Genomic DNA, 15811 nt, shown 5'->3' on the forward strand with positions numbered 1-15811 from the left:
CTTTCATCCTCTCCTCAGAAGTGTTATTGGTCGAAGTCGAAGGATAGTTCCCAAGTTCTCTCTTCATAGCGAAACAGCGCCACCTACCGGTGGCTTTCGCTGAATCGATGGTAGTGCCCCTTTGAATGTAAGAATGGCAAATTAAGAAGCAAGCCATATTATTCAATTGTGAATATTTTAATATCAATATAGGGATGTAATAGGAATCTTTTCTAATTTTCCGAATTATTTTTAATTATATGGATCAAAACATTAAGAAGAATTATAAATATAAACAATGAAATATGCAATCTTTTTTAAAGATAATTAAGTAATTTTTTCCATGCCTTTCTTAGTTTTTATTTCATTTAATAAACTTCTATTTTAATAATGGGAGCCTTTTATAACTACAAGTATGCAATAAAATTATTTGTATACGTTTTTTTTATTTTTTTTTGAAAAGTTAAATGTTGTAGAAAAATAATATATATTCAAAAAAAAAAAATACTATATGTATAAAAAAAATTCTAAAGATTTTATTTTAAAATTTACAAGAAATTAAAATTCTGAAATTATGAATATTTTAGCTTTTTTTTGTTAAATGGTAAAACAAAGAACTACAATGGTCTGATGGGGACTTTTTGACTTCTGAAGCAAACCTCTCCAGATTCGAAAGCACATTCCAAAAATATTGGCAAAATAGCGCTATGGGTACTTTAAATCTGAAGTTTATCGCCAAACATTTGTTACTGTCATGATCACGTACATTTTTTTGAGTACGAATATATGTTCATTGACATAGGTGTCGCTCTCATCGTCTAAACTATGACTCAAAATCCTTTCGGAAACTGGCTCAGAATTCGATGCAGAAAGTATTCTGTTTTTGCTGCAAAACGGGAGGGCTAGTAAAATTGAAATAATCTATTTAAGTAATATTGAGAGTTAGATTGCACTATCTTATATATAAAAAATAATACGTATATGGCGACATAAATTCATTGTTGTATTATTTTTCTCTTATTTTTAATCATTTTTTCAGAGTTAATTGATACATAGTTTTTATCAGTTTCACTAAATCTCTTTCCCTGTTTAATCACAATTATCCTTCAGCCATTATTAATTTAAAGACTTCTTCCATTGCTAATGCTACGTTTTTGACAGTTTTGCAACATAATTTTAATTTCTAATTTTAACGTAGATTGGAGGTAAAAAGTTTAATGTGCTCATCAGAAACTAATCACTTTTAAACTTATTATAACTACTTCAAATATTTGACCTAATTTTGCCTCCAATTTTAGCACTTTCAAATTTTTTAAGGCTTCTAATTGATTTATCATCGGTCTTTTTTTACTACTTTTTTTTAGCTTGAGTTCACTGAATAAGATTTTATTTTACTTGATAAAACTACTAGTTTTTATAGCATTATTATGTTCCAAATTACCAAACTAAAATAATCGTTCATTCTGAAGATTTAGTGCAGTTATTATTTAATTGCTGATTAACGGCCCTGAAAAGCTCTTACGGAATTGGATATAAGTATTCGAAAACTGTTAGATATAAAGGAATATGTGTTTTGCTGCTTCTTGAAAAAAAAAAATAAGGAAAGGCTGGCAGTGTTGAGGATTCTTTAGTTTGCTAAAACACTTTTAAGAAGAAGAAAAAACGATGCAAATATCTTTATAATTAGTATTCAAAAGTACTGACTTTTTAGCAAATTGCATCGTTGCAAGTCTCTTTGTATTTAGTATTTATTCACATACAAAGTAAGAAACAACAGAAGCGTCTTTAGATTCTTTTATCAAATTTTTCAAATATTTTCTTCTGTTAATAATTTCAAGTTTTTTAAAATTATTCATTTAAATATATCGATTTGTTTATTTCCAAAACCATATTTTCCGTTTTCAACTCTTAAGTCCTTATAATACTTAAGTCCTTGTAATACATAATTCTCTATTGAAATTTATACTCCGCTGCAAATCTATGAGAAAAATAGTGAAGGCCTTACTTTTTGGTTTTCGTAAGACAAATTCTGATTTATTATTTTATTTCCTTTTAATATTGACCAATGTCGTCTTTGCAGTCGTTTTTGGAAGTATTAGATCTTTATTTCAAATAATTTATCTTATTTGAAGTTCCTTTCCTATTCGCTCCCTTTTCGGACACATATTTGGAATTCTTTTTATTCGTAAATTGTAAATGTTTACACGATTTAACTTCAACTTAATGTTTTAACTGTTAACAGTATCTGCCTTTGTATACTAATGTCATGACATTTAAACTTTTTTTAAATTAAAAAATAAGAATATTTCGTTTTGGAGCGAGTTATAATATAACGATTCTTCCATTCATTTTTTTTTAAAGCTATAATATAACTAGGGATTGCAATACCGGTATACCGGGATACCGAATACCGGTATTTCGAGCCATTTGTGCAATTTTGTAATACCGGTATTCACAAGTTTAAATACCGGTTTTTCGGTATTTACTAGAAATTTTTAAAATTGTCTCCACTATATGTTCATGTATCACGAACATAGTATAAGTTTTTGTTTTTATGTCTCCCTAACGGGTGAAATTAATTAGCTAATGAATGGCTTAATTAATTGCTTAAATCTAAATTAGCGAAGCATGGATTATCCCTGAATGAAAATATTGTATCCATAACGACTGATGGGACAACAATTATGAAAAAAGTTGGAAAGTTGATTGGTGCAAATCAGCAGTTGTGCTATGCACATGGAATTCAATTAGGAGTAATAGATGTATTATATCAAAAAATAAAGAGCAGAAGAATCCAAATACTGTGGATATAGAAATTTCGGATTCCAACTTTGAAAAAGGTGAGAGTGATAGTGACAATGAAAATAATGCCAATGTAATTGAAGAAGTTACCGAAGTAGAAAATGTCTTATGGTATTTACATAATTATAACGATTTTAAAAATGAAAAAGAAGAAAAGAAAATAACCAATTCAAATCTGATTAAGTTTAGCGTAAATTTTCTTAAAATTTTTTACCCACAAACGTATCTACATTCAGAAAAATTCGGTTAAATTATCGAAGATTATGAAGTCACTACTGTCGATAGTGAAAAGGAATTGTCTCTAGAACAAAAATTAGAATTACCGATAAATAAAAAAAATTCAACGAACCAAAATACAATACAGAAATCAGCTATATCCAAAACCATTCGACGAGAAATCGATTTGCTTGAAGATGAGGGATTTAGAGGTAAATACTTGAAAAAGTATATCGCACATTGCTAACAGTACCACCAACTAGCGAAGATGCCGAATGAGCGTTTCCGACAGCTGGTCATTTTTACACAAAATTACTTTTCAGGCTTAATGACAGTTCAATTGATGCATTATGTTTTTTAAGATCACATTTCAAAAATTTGTAATAGTACCACAGACTGAATAGTGATATTTACACTTTTTTTGTGATTTAAAGAAATAAGATGTTTCTTTACTTTTTTTGATTATATACTGTTATAATTTATAAGTTATAAATTTTTTTTGTGATATTTACACTCTCTAACAAAACTGGCAAATAAAGCAAAGAAACACCTGCGTTTTCTTTCTTTTTCTAAAATTTCTAATACCGGTATTAAGATTTAAAAAATACCGAATACCGGTATTGAAATTTTGGTCCGGTATTGCAATCCCTAAATATAACTAAAGAAACCTTATTGCGAACATCAAGTCATAAATTCTAAACAAATAATTATTGCTAAAACTCGATTATTTTGAGCCTGAATCTTATGCATGGATTGCAATATAATCTTTCAAAAATATGCAAAAATCCTCTGTATCATTTTCACATCCATTAAATTAATAATACTCAGGATTTTTAATTTGTTTATATTATGAACAACATCAACGCATAACATAACCACAAAAACCGACAAGAAAACTTTCATTCGATGGTGAAAGCAAAACCAAAACTAATTTCATCTCTCTGCTCCCAAGCCTGCAACGTAAGTTCTACGCACCAATCACAAGTTTCAAACGACCTTTTCCCGGATCGACCCTCCCCTCCATCCCTTGGAACACCCTCTCCGGAAGCTCAGTACGATCTTGTCAGATGCACATTGAACCTCCTCAGAACAGGAAGCAAAGAGGGCCAGCTCCCGCGATGGGTTAAGGTGGCTTCCGTGTTAGCTCCCTTTTGTTAACAGGTGATTCCTATTATGTAGAGGACGTTTAATCTCTCGTTCGCTTGTTGTTTGTTGTTGCTACTATAAAAGAACTTTGGAAAGAAGATTCTTCTCTTGCTTTCGGCGAGTTTTTTTGGCGTGATCAGAATTTCAAGGTAATTTTTTTTAATATAATTGATATAGTTAAGCTCTCTTTATAAAAAAATAATTCTGATCTATCGGAAATGGCTGAGATCAGATACATAGTATATATAAGGGTTGTAAAGAGAAAAATATAAAGAGATATATTTATTGACAGTAATTTTGATTATTATGTTATCGAATTAATAGTTCAAAAGTTTTTTCGTTGCATCGAAAAACTTCCGTTTCTCATTGATGCATTTAGAATTTAAATACAATTTTTCAATGTTCTGATCTGGATTTGTAATGATTAGGCAGTTTTCGAAATGTTCGATTTGAGCTCTTTGAGTTATGAAAATAATAATATTAAATGATGATATGTTTTTTGGATTGTTTCTTTTTATTCTCTTTAATCTACACTTTGAGCATCATTTCAATCTAATTAGAAAAGCTTGAAGACAGTTCTTTTTTATTTTATTCGAATTATAAAGCAGCTTTTCTAAAAAGTGGTATTTTGATGGTGAATGAATATGATATTTGTTATTTTATGTGTTGGATATAACTTTGTTAGATCAATTATGTGATACATATTTGATCTATAGGAGAAAAACGGACCGAATGAACTATCTGTAATATGTTTGTTTATGTTATTTAGTCTATCTTTTGAAACTTCTGTAAGTATCATTGAAAAATGTGAAGGTTATTTTTGTATCGTTAGAAATCTCAGATAGTTTTTTCGTTTAAGTTGGTAGATTGACGTTGTTATATATGTTTTTGTTGTTGTTGTTGTTGGTAGCTTGAGTAGAATTATTTGCTCCATTATGTTTTGAACATTTCGGTATTAAAAACAAAATGTAGAATAACTGTATACATAAAAAATGATTTAAATGATTTATTATTTTAATATTTTATTCAATTAATTCTTTATTAATCAATTTTTATTTATGATATTAAAGAATTAATTGAATAAAATATTATTTTAAGTATTGAATATTATTTAATAAATAATTATTACATAATATTAAATAATAAAATATTATTTAAGAAATGTTAATTTAAAATATTTATTTTAATTATGAAGTTTTAGGGTTACTTTCTAAGGCAATTAGAAAATAACTTTTTTAATATAGTATTTCATTGATACATGAATATTTCCAAGCCTTAAATATAGTTTTTCTGTGTTGTGTATTAAAATTCGAAATTTTAAAAGAGATAAAAAAAAAGAACTGTGTACAATTTCGGATAGTTTTTTTTTAAAATTCTTTCGTTGAATAAGCGTCTTAGAAAATTCTATCATTTCATTTAATACAATAATCAAATTCTTATTTCAGACAAAGAGATATATATGAGAATATAGTGATTTAATCGAAAAGTGACAATTTTAGCCATTTGAGTTCGCAACAGTATTTCCTCAATGGAATTTAATATTTTCCACTAAGTATTTCAATATTATGAAAAAGTTGTATTTTTCTTACTGTAGAGATATGTATAAAAATGTTTTATTCCTGTCAAGATTAAAAGCAATTGTTTTATGTTTTTTTAATGTTTTCATTAATAAAACTCTAAATTATTTTCTCTTTATTAAATTATTAAATGACTTATATTAGCTTCAATACTTTTAGCAATACTTTTATCTTAGCAATACTTTTTTTTATCAAACGTAAATTGACGTTACTGATTAGAAAAAATAATAAGTAGGCTTTAAAAGTATTATTTAAATGTTTACGAGGAATTTTTGGAATTAATATATTTAGAGGAAATAAATGTATAATTACACTTATAAAATAAAAGTAGGAATTAAATCAAGAATTTATTTGTGATTCACATACTATTTTTGGAAGAAATATTAAGTTCATAGGCAACAAAGAAAAGCAATAGAAAAAAAACAACACTTTAAATTCGTTTTTGAACGGAATGTTTAGATAAACGCACAATAGAGGCAATTTAAGATACTGAACTTAAAATGATTAATTCAATTCATACAACTTAAACTTTCATACAAATCTGGTTTTAAATGTTACTATTTAAAAACTGAAACTGAATGAACATTTCTGTTGGAAAAAAAAGTGATAAAAATAAGAAAAGAATTAATAAAAATAACTACCATTAATAATCAAGTCTGTATGAAATGAGCTGTACAAATAATGTTATCTCCCATTTCGAAATATTATTGCAAATGAATTAAAAATATTATTAATATGTATTTTTATCAGTGTTATTCTAAGTTTTTTCCTAATGCGACAGTAAAATCGTTTGCATTTTCGATGAAAAATACAGCTTTGAAACATTGTGCGTTAATTAATGTATTTCTTCCGCATCTTTTGGTTGTTTAATACTTGAAGTAAATTAATCGTGATATCAATTAATCAAATTATGTTGAAAGAGATATTTTGCTCTGAAAGTGTAAAAGAGCGAAAGAATTCTCCTTTATATAAAAGGGAAAAAACTTTACACTTTTTTCTAATTTCTTTCCTCAGTATGTTAAAAAAAATCCTAAATGCAAACAGATTAATAAATAAATAACATTAAAAAAGAAAATAAAAAAAATGTTTAAATTGGCTGGTAAGTAATCGAATACCAATACATTGGAGAATCAACTCCTAGAAAACGGATTAGATTTGATATATTTGCAATATTTATTTTATGATGTTTTGATTTATAATTTTTTTCTAAAACCTAAAAAAAAAAAAAAAAAAAAAGACTTACTTTTTTTTTGTGCAGTTTTCTTATTAAAACTATCGTACTTTCGATTTAAATGTGTTTTCAAAACTCAGATACAAAAATGCAATAAAATAATTCAATTTTTAAAAGTCACATAATTAAAATGTAAACGCTATATTTTAAGCAATAAAATCTTTGAGTCGAAAAATACGCTACAATTAGTTTAAGTATTGGAGAATATTCGCTTCAAAAATTAGCGAAAGTATAACCTAGGGTTAGAAAATAAGGACTCTTGATTTATTTGAAATATTTCCGCATATTTTACGAAAATGAATATTTAAGATGGAAACGCACTGACGCAAGCAATTTTAAAATTCTTTACTGACGCTAAAATATTTTATAGGATTTCGTAGAATTTCAGACTTTAACGAGAACTGCGATAAATTCGCGATATCTCGTATTCACTTTTACGATATTTTTCGGTTACATTAAATAATAGCAGCTTTACTCTTTAAATAGTTATTTCTAGTAAGTTACTATTTTTATACATTTTAATTTTATTATACGAATATCCTTGATTTTATAATTTTATGGTTCTTTCATATCCCTACTGATTTTCGAATTCAGTCTATTCGAACGTTTTTACGATTTCAGTCTATAAATAGTATAAATGTGTGTAAAAGGTTAGTTCCTGTTTTTTCTTTTTTGTAATTTAATTCTCGAAGTGATAAGTAGTTTTTCACTCGTTGTTATTTGCTAAGATCTTGTTAAATGCTTGAACTCGATAAAATAATAGCAATAAAATTTACTCTTTACAAGATTTATTAGAATAATATTTCTAAAATGCTATTTTAAGGGTTTTGCAAATACCTTATGGAATATTATTAATTAAGAAAAATTCTTTTGAAGTTTCTAATTAGATCAGGGCACTGATCGAGCTTTGCTCATGTGAATACAGATTTAAGACTCCCTCCTGACAGAAAATATTGAAATAATTACCTATGTTTCGGTAATTCTTATTTTGCTGCAATAAAATCTGCACATTTCTTGATATATTTAAGCTCTAATTAAAGATTAATTTGAGTTTCTTCCTAAGTAGTTTGCATATATTTTTTTATAGAATTTATCTTAATAATACGAATATTCTCCATTTGACAATGTTATGGTTCTTTCATATCCCTGTATATTTATCAATGCTTTCTAAGTTTTACGATTACAATCAATAAATAGTATAGTATTCAAGATGTAAAATGATAGTTCATTTTTTCTTTTTTTTATAATTTAATTGTTGAAATGATAAACATTTTTTCACTTGTTGTTATTCACTAAAATCTTATGAAATATCCGTAAGTTTAATGCAATTAAATAACAATAAAATTTACGCTTTACAGGATTTGTTAGAATAAAATTTATATCGCATAATCCTATTTTAAGGGTTTCGAAAATGCCTTATGGAATATTATTAATTAAAAAAAACTCTTTTGAATTTTCTAATTAGCTGATGGCACTGATTGAGCTTTGCTCATGTGTAATCAGACTTAAGATTCCCGACTGACAGAAAATGTCGAAATAATTACCTGTGTTTTGGTAATTCCTATTTTGCTGCAATACAATCTGCACATTTTTTTGATATATTTAAGCTCTAATTAAAAGATAATTAGTGTTTTTCCAAAAAGTAGTTTGCTGATTTAAATTTGGGATTAAAAAAACATATATCGGCATTGCTTTATTTCTTACGCTTTTTTTCTTTTATTTGAAACTCATTACTCTGGAATTTCAAAAGCTTTTCGAAAATCGAATGCAAAAATAAGACGGCTTATATGTATTTTTAGAAAACAGAGATTTAAAACAAAGAATATTTATGCGATATTAAGATAATAAAATGAAAAAGAAACAATCGAATCGATAGATACTGTCCAATTAAATTCACGCACAGATGATTGTTTATAATTAATCTGAAAAAATCTGAAAATACAACCTAGTGACGCAAAATAATCTTTCTACTGTAATTTGAAATATTTTCGTAGATTCCTAGAAAACGAAAGCTTTCAAACGAAAATGTTCTTACGCAGACGATATTATTATGAATTCTAAAATGATGCTAAGATATTTTATTGCTTTTTCTTAGAATTTAGAATTGGTTCTGACGTCAGCAATTTCTCATTTGCGTGTCTTTTTCGTTGTAGAAAAATAAAGAAAAAGTTTAATTTCCAGAATGTTTGTTTCTAATAAGCTGATATTTGTTGCAGAGTTAATAGGATTACGAATCATTTAGCCGATCTGAAAGAATAATGTTTACAAATTTTATGCAAGGGTATTTTAATCTTTTGACCTTTGTCATATATGATAAATTTCCACAAATATAGCATTTTAATTTTGCTGTAATTAAAATTTCTGTTGAAACCTTTTATTTTTGTTAATTGTAAGAGAAATGTTACTATTAATTTGGAAGCTTATAATTTATATTTATTTACTTTATACATTTTTTAAATAAATGAAAGTCGGTTTTAATTACAATTTCTATATCACTTAAATTTTTACATTAGAAAAAGTTTATTAATTTATTATGAAATAGTTATTTATTTAATGTTTTGAACGAAGACAAATTATCTTGAACCAGTTCAAATTGTTGAATTGATCAGGTCAACAATTCAGTGGTCAATTCATATCGTTGTATATGGCAGTTAAATTGGCCAGAACCATTTTCAAACATATTTCTTTGACTAGCGCACTTGTTCAAAACAGTTGTTATTTCTTTCTTTAAATTTTTCACCTTACTTAACTTTTTTTTTAAAAATGCATTAAAAATAAAACATTTTATATACTGAATTTTAATCTAATTTAAATGGTTAGGATTTCATAAAGATTATTTTCATATCTTTTTATTTTTCGTACAAAAGATACTATGAAAATTTCTGTAACCGCCAAACGTTTGGACCTGAATGTTTTGACATATTTATGAACTTCATATGTTTCTAAATTTAAAAAAAAAATATTAAAATCGACATTGTCTGTTTATGCAAACGATAATTATAAGAGGAAAGAACTAGTCTATTAAATTTGAGATTTTTGCCATTTATCTGCCAGCAAATATATAGGAGAACACGATGATTGAAAAAAAAATGCAAAGAGCTAATTAATGTATTTTAGTATAAAAATCCTACACCAAAGTTTTAGATTCCCTTTTTTAATCCAATTGGGTAAACTTGATAATGTATATATTTCTGCTGTTTGTAAATAGTTTGTATTTATATCATAACTCTGAAAGATATCGAAATAATATAAGTAAAATTCATATATGGTATAGATATACAACTTGTTGATTTGTGCAATATTATCGATCAAATAATTAAAAAAAGAACTAAATGTATAATAGAGTCTCTTCATTATTCAATAAAGTTAAACAGGTGATTAAATACCTGATAAAACATACCAGAAAGTTGAGAAGAAATTATACCCATGATTTATTGTGTACTTCTCAACGCAATACGTATTTATAGACATAAAAATAATTAAAAAAATATATAAAATTGCATTGTTTTTTATTTTATAGAAAAAAAAAGGAAATGTTTCTTTCTAATTTTAAAATACACTGATTTGATATAGCAGTAAATTTAATGAATCATTACAAAAACAACTGAATCTATGATAATTACGTAGTTAATTTTAAACTCAAATGAATACGTAATTAAACTCGAAATTTCTGATAATTCTACAATATAACTATTTAATTATTTGCATTATATAAATTATTTCATTAGATTCCACGAAAATAAATCTTTCAGATGCAAATGCTCTCACTGAAATGAGTTTATCATTTATTCTTAAATTAGCCTTTTTGATGACTAGTTTCTTTCCAGGACTATTGGTTATATTTTAAATCCTAAAATTGACTAATACTGTTCTTGCACTTTAAGTTTCCTTGAACAAAGCATCAAAATCTTAGATTGTGGTTGGCAACCATTTCATCCAATTTCAAGAACCTCGTGAATGTTGTATATGGGGCTCATGCTGTTTTCTAGTCACAGATCTCTGATTACTCCAAATATGTGCTTTGTGAATGAAGTTCTTGAGTTGGACGCAAAAACAAAAATGCTGTACAGAGACAAAACAACAGTTTGACAGATGTATCGAAATACTATCACAAATCCCTACCACGAAAACGTTTGCCTTCTTCCGCAAACATACCCAGCCTTTAATCAAATGATTGTTGTAGCGAAAACGGAGACTGTAATTGAGGGTGTACCTAATATCTACGACTGAAAGACCAATCGTTTTCACCCGCCAAGGCACACACATTCCCGTAAGAGTTACTTTCCTTCATCAGAACTACTCTCACGTTTATTTATTTTTATTATGGAGGAGTCAGTTCTGAATTGTCAAAGCACCAGGGGTTTCAATGAATGACCATCATCTCGACAATATTAATAGAAACTGTGAATGAACTTAATATCCAATAACCACAATTCACTGAAACAGTAACGAAATTCACTGGCCACGGAACAAACCCTCCCTTAGAAAGTACTTTTTTCCTCATCAAACATACGCTTTTCTCTATCATTAAAGAGTCAGCTTTCCGCCCCCCCCCACATGCTTAGACATCAGGTGTTTAATCGAATGACGGTCATTGTAACAAGATAAATGGAAACCTGATTCAATGACTGAAATACCAATTGCATTCACCGGCCTCGACTCAAATATCCCTGTAGAAGGTACATTCCTTCATCAGAGAGGAGTTTACATGGCCCCATAATGAATCACATCTTTTCATCAAAATTATTATCATAAAATATTAGCCCCACCTTACGTAAGCAAACACCACGCGTTTAATCGAATGACCACCATCGCGATAACAAAAATGGGAACTAAGAATAGACTTGATATCCATAGAGGAAAAACTAACGGTCTTCACTAACGGCAGAAACCTTATTGTAGGGGGGCGCTTTGCTGCTTAAGGGACTAGCTTGATACTATCATTGCTATGTTCACTAAGCAAGTGACAATCTGCTTATTTATATGCAAAATTGCTATACACGCACATATGGTATAATCCCACCGTAATAAGGGAATTCTAAATAAATTTATTTAGAATTAAATACAAAGAAAATTCTTTGAATTTCAAAGACGCTTCTTAAAAAAATATTCCTCAATAGTGATTATAAGAGGAATTTCAAGTGCTATATTTATGCACATGGTGAAACAATTTCTCTAAATCCAATAATTTTTTATATCTAGTGTTGTAGAAATTTGTCTTTTCGCTTATGAAAATTTATCGAAAAAGTTATCAATTGTTTCTTCGCATAAAATACATAAAATACATTGAAATATAGACTTTCAGGCATATTCAGAAACATTTTACATTGTTCTTATCGAAATTAATAACATAATCATTATGTAAATGATGAGAAATAATGCTCTCCTTTTTTTAAAATATATGCTCGCTGGTTATTTGAATAAAGGAGTGCTCTTTTTTTTCGCTGCGAGCCCTCTGATATTTAACTTGTAAATCATTCAGAAATCTATGAGTTAGATCTGATGTATCTTAAATGCAACAACATGTTTTGGCGCAAAAACAAAAGCAAAACAAATAAAAAAATTGAACGCCTTCATTTCTTTTACCACGAACAAATGACACTTCATTTCCATTGTAACTCTTGTTGTAAATCTTCACACATTCCCTTTATGAATTTTCAGTCATGGTAATAAATCCTGGCAAGACTGTAATGAAAAAACTGGCTTCTAGCCCATTGCAGATGTCGTATATGTATTTATTCATAGAATTGAAGACAGTAGTACAGATTAGATGGCCTTGTTTTCTGTCTGTGCATATTTGCTTTCTTATTGCAACTGCTAGAATTGGCGATATACGTCACATCAATCAATACATATATTTTGGTAGAACATAATTCACATATTTCCGTCAGTTGTTTGCTTTCCACGACGTTCTGCAATTTGTTTTTTATTCTAAATAAACAAGATATCTGTAATAAACGGTAAAAATTTTCATGCATAGACTTTGCATTGATAAAATATTTTAAATCGAAAAAAAAATTAATGAAAATTAAATTAAACGTAAAATTTCCAATTTTTAATAAATATTGGTGGTTTAAAATGAATCTGATAGTATTCAGACATTTTCAGCTCCGTTTCTATCGAATGGATCCGAATGAAACTTCATGTATTTGTTACTTATGCCGAGTTTACATTCGGCCAGTTATAAGACGGCCAGTAAGCAACGCATGCGCAAAAGGGAACTGATTTATGTTTGCCACAATTTCATAAGATAGATTCAGGCATTCCATGCTTGGCTGTAAATTGAAGTTTTCGCGTCCCTGAATTTTTCCTTTTCATTGCGTATGGTATTAAAATGATGGATATTTACACAAAGAAGCATGGTAAATTTAAAAAAAGGTTAAATACCTAATTTTGGAAAAATATAGAAAAGAAATGGCAAATAAAATGAAAAAAAAACAACAGCCTCGCATCAGAAAGAATGAAAGAGCAAAAGCGCCGGAATAAATCATTGATAAGTGATCCATTTTTCCACGCAAAATAAATAAATAAAAAATAAAAAAAATGCCAAATTTTACAAACACATGCGCAGTAAGAGAAAAATACAACACAGCGGCATGTTGTCCCGTCGGGGCAATTACTTGCCCTCGACCGAATAGAATTTATCAGACTTCCTACGCATGCGCTGCATATTGGCCGTCTAAAAACTAGCCGAGTGTAAACCCTGCACTAGATTTCATTCGGAAAAAAATAGTCTGAAATTTTTACAATTGATAGCGCTTAGAGCCATATGCTTACGAGAAATTCACTTAATTTCGCTGTAAATGCGATATGTGTGGTTTGAGGAAATCACTCTCACGCAGTGAACATGCCATAAAAGAAAGAGCACGCACTGATGCCCTGTTTTCTATCAGAATGTGAGTAATGTTTCTCCAGCACCCCATGCTTACCGGCGAGTGAAAAAATTTAAGAACGGGACTCATGTCCGTAAATGCACTTAAAAGCATAAAGCATTTGCATGACTTTGGTGAGCTATAGTTACAAAATAGTGATATTTTTTGATGTTGATAGCATTTCTAGTGAATCTATAACGTTATCCCTGGCGATTGTTTAAACGATTAATCTATTGCACTCATGAACAAGTACCCTAACATCGATTTTGTCTTTTGAACACGTTGCTTTCAACCGGTTGAAATCAAAATTTGACTCCAAATTACAACTGTTGCCACAAAATAACATAAAATTTCACATATACAGTACACTCCCGAGTACCCGGCCTCATATGGCGGAAGCGCAGGTCTAATAAAAAAACAGCCGAATAAGCCAGAATTTTATGAACTCTTTTTTTCCCCCATCAGTACCAGAAGACAAAGTTTTTATACCAAAACACGCTGTTACAATTCGTATTTTCCATTTATCTCACGCCACGTGGAATGTGAACGCAGCCGCGGCCATTATAATAAAAATTTAAGCTTATAAACTATTCACATTTTAACCTAAATTCTGTAATCTTCACTGTGGAACACTTAAAAAAACATTAAGCATACCCCAAGAACAATTTAAGAATACTGTACGTACTGTGCAGCTATAATCAGGAATATTGGTAACAAGTGAGGACCATTACACACTGACGAAATAAGGGACAACTAGTAGAATGCTGCTGTTATCCTGTCTCAATTTGTATTTTGTATACGATATGTAGGAGAATCATAGCAGAAGCCCGCTTCCAGTGCCTTACCTTCCTCAATTAATTACCATAAAAGGAAAAATAGGCCGGATAATAGGGAAGCCGGATACTCGGGAGTGCACTGTAATTGCATTTCGATTCCTTTGATATCGTTTTCTTTTGCTCAGAAATCCCACACCCCTTCTAATGGAAGGTTAATTCTTTTTAATTTGTCCAACGAATTCCGCTTAGTCTTTCAACAAAATCAATTTATAACACAAATTATCTAAAGCGCGATGAGGCCAACCGCGAAAAGCCAAAACCATCTGTGGTAAGTAAATTACCAACGCAGCTTGAAAACGCGAGACTAAATGCATTTTCTCGCTCCTCACAACATATGCAAAAATATAACCGTTCCCCCCTCAAATAACCCCCCAATGTCTTGGCAATGTTGCCAATGCAAAGCCTTACCTTCCTCATTTAATTCAGATAAAAGAAAATTAGGCCCGATAGTCGCGCTCCGAATACTCAGGAGTGTATTGTATGTAAGTAACTAAAATTTGGCATTGTGTTTTTGAGTTATAAGGGTTTACATGCTTGTGAAAAGAAAGTCAATCAGAAGAATGATGGCCATTTATAAAACAGAATGCTTAGCGAGAGAAGAATATTTCATTGGCATCAATCCATACTTCACTCCATTCAATATCTTACTTATTCCCGCGCATGAAGAAAGATTGGCGTTGTCAATTCCGACAGAAAGTCAATCTTTTTACGGATTTGTTTCCAAATTTTATTCAAGTAAGATGATTAAATATTGTCTATTAAATTTTATGTATCTATATACCTTTCTTTTGTAGTTATGAATAGACAGTGTTCTTCTGAATGGATTTCGTCCAAAATTTGATAAAAATCTACAAATTTGGTGTAAAGTCTGTATGCCAAATTACTTCAGTCTAATTAAAAACATTTATGAGTTATTTTTATCACAAACAGATAGACAGACGGACACCATTCCAAAATTATGTGCGTTCTCACCGAGGGAGGTCTTAAAAGTGGAAATATGTCAACATCTTGAGTACGCATATTTTTACTATTACAATACTTTTTATAGACTTCTTATACAAGTAAGTAATAACGAATACAATAATTGTCATGAAACAACTGTAATATTTTCATATTTCGAAATAATGCGTTTGGAGATCCTGTAATGATCTA

The 15811-nt window shown here is 29.0% G+C and overlaps 1 protein-coding gene across 1 annotated transcript in view; it reads left to right on the forward strand.

Moving 5' to 3' along the window:
• The first annotated feature begins 4088 nt into the window (after positions 1–4088).
• The window catches only part of LOC129957611 (probable G-protein coupled receptor No18), a 320125-nt gene continuing 308402 nt past the window's right edge, over positions 4089–15811 (forward strand). The window contains exon 1 of the mRNA XM_056070028.1: positions 4089–4292. The gene's annotated coding sequence lies outside the window, so the exon portion shown is untranslated. The remainder of the gene's footprint in view (positions 4293–15811) is intronic.

This window comes from Argiope bruennichi, chromosome 11, assembly GCF_947563725.1.
Source record: "Argiope bruennichi chromosome 11, qqArgBrue1.1, whole genome shotgun sequence".
NCBI classification, from domain to species: Eukaryota; Metazoa; Arthropoda; class Arachnida; order Araneae; family Araneidae; genus Argiope; species Argiope bruennichi.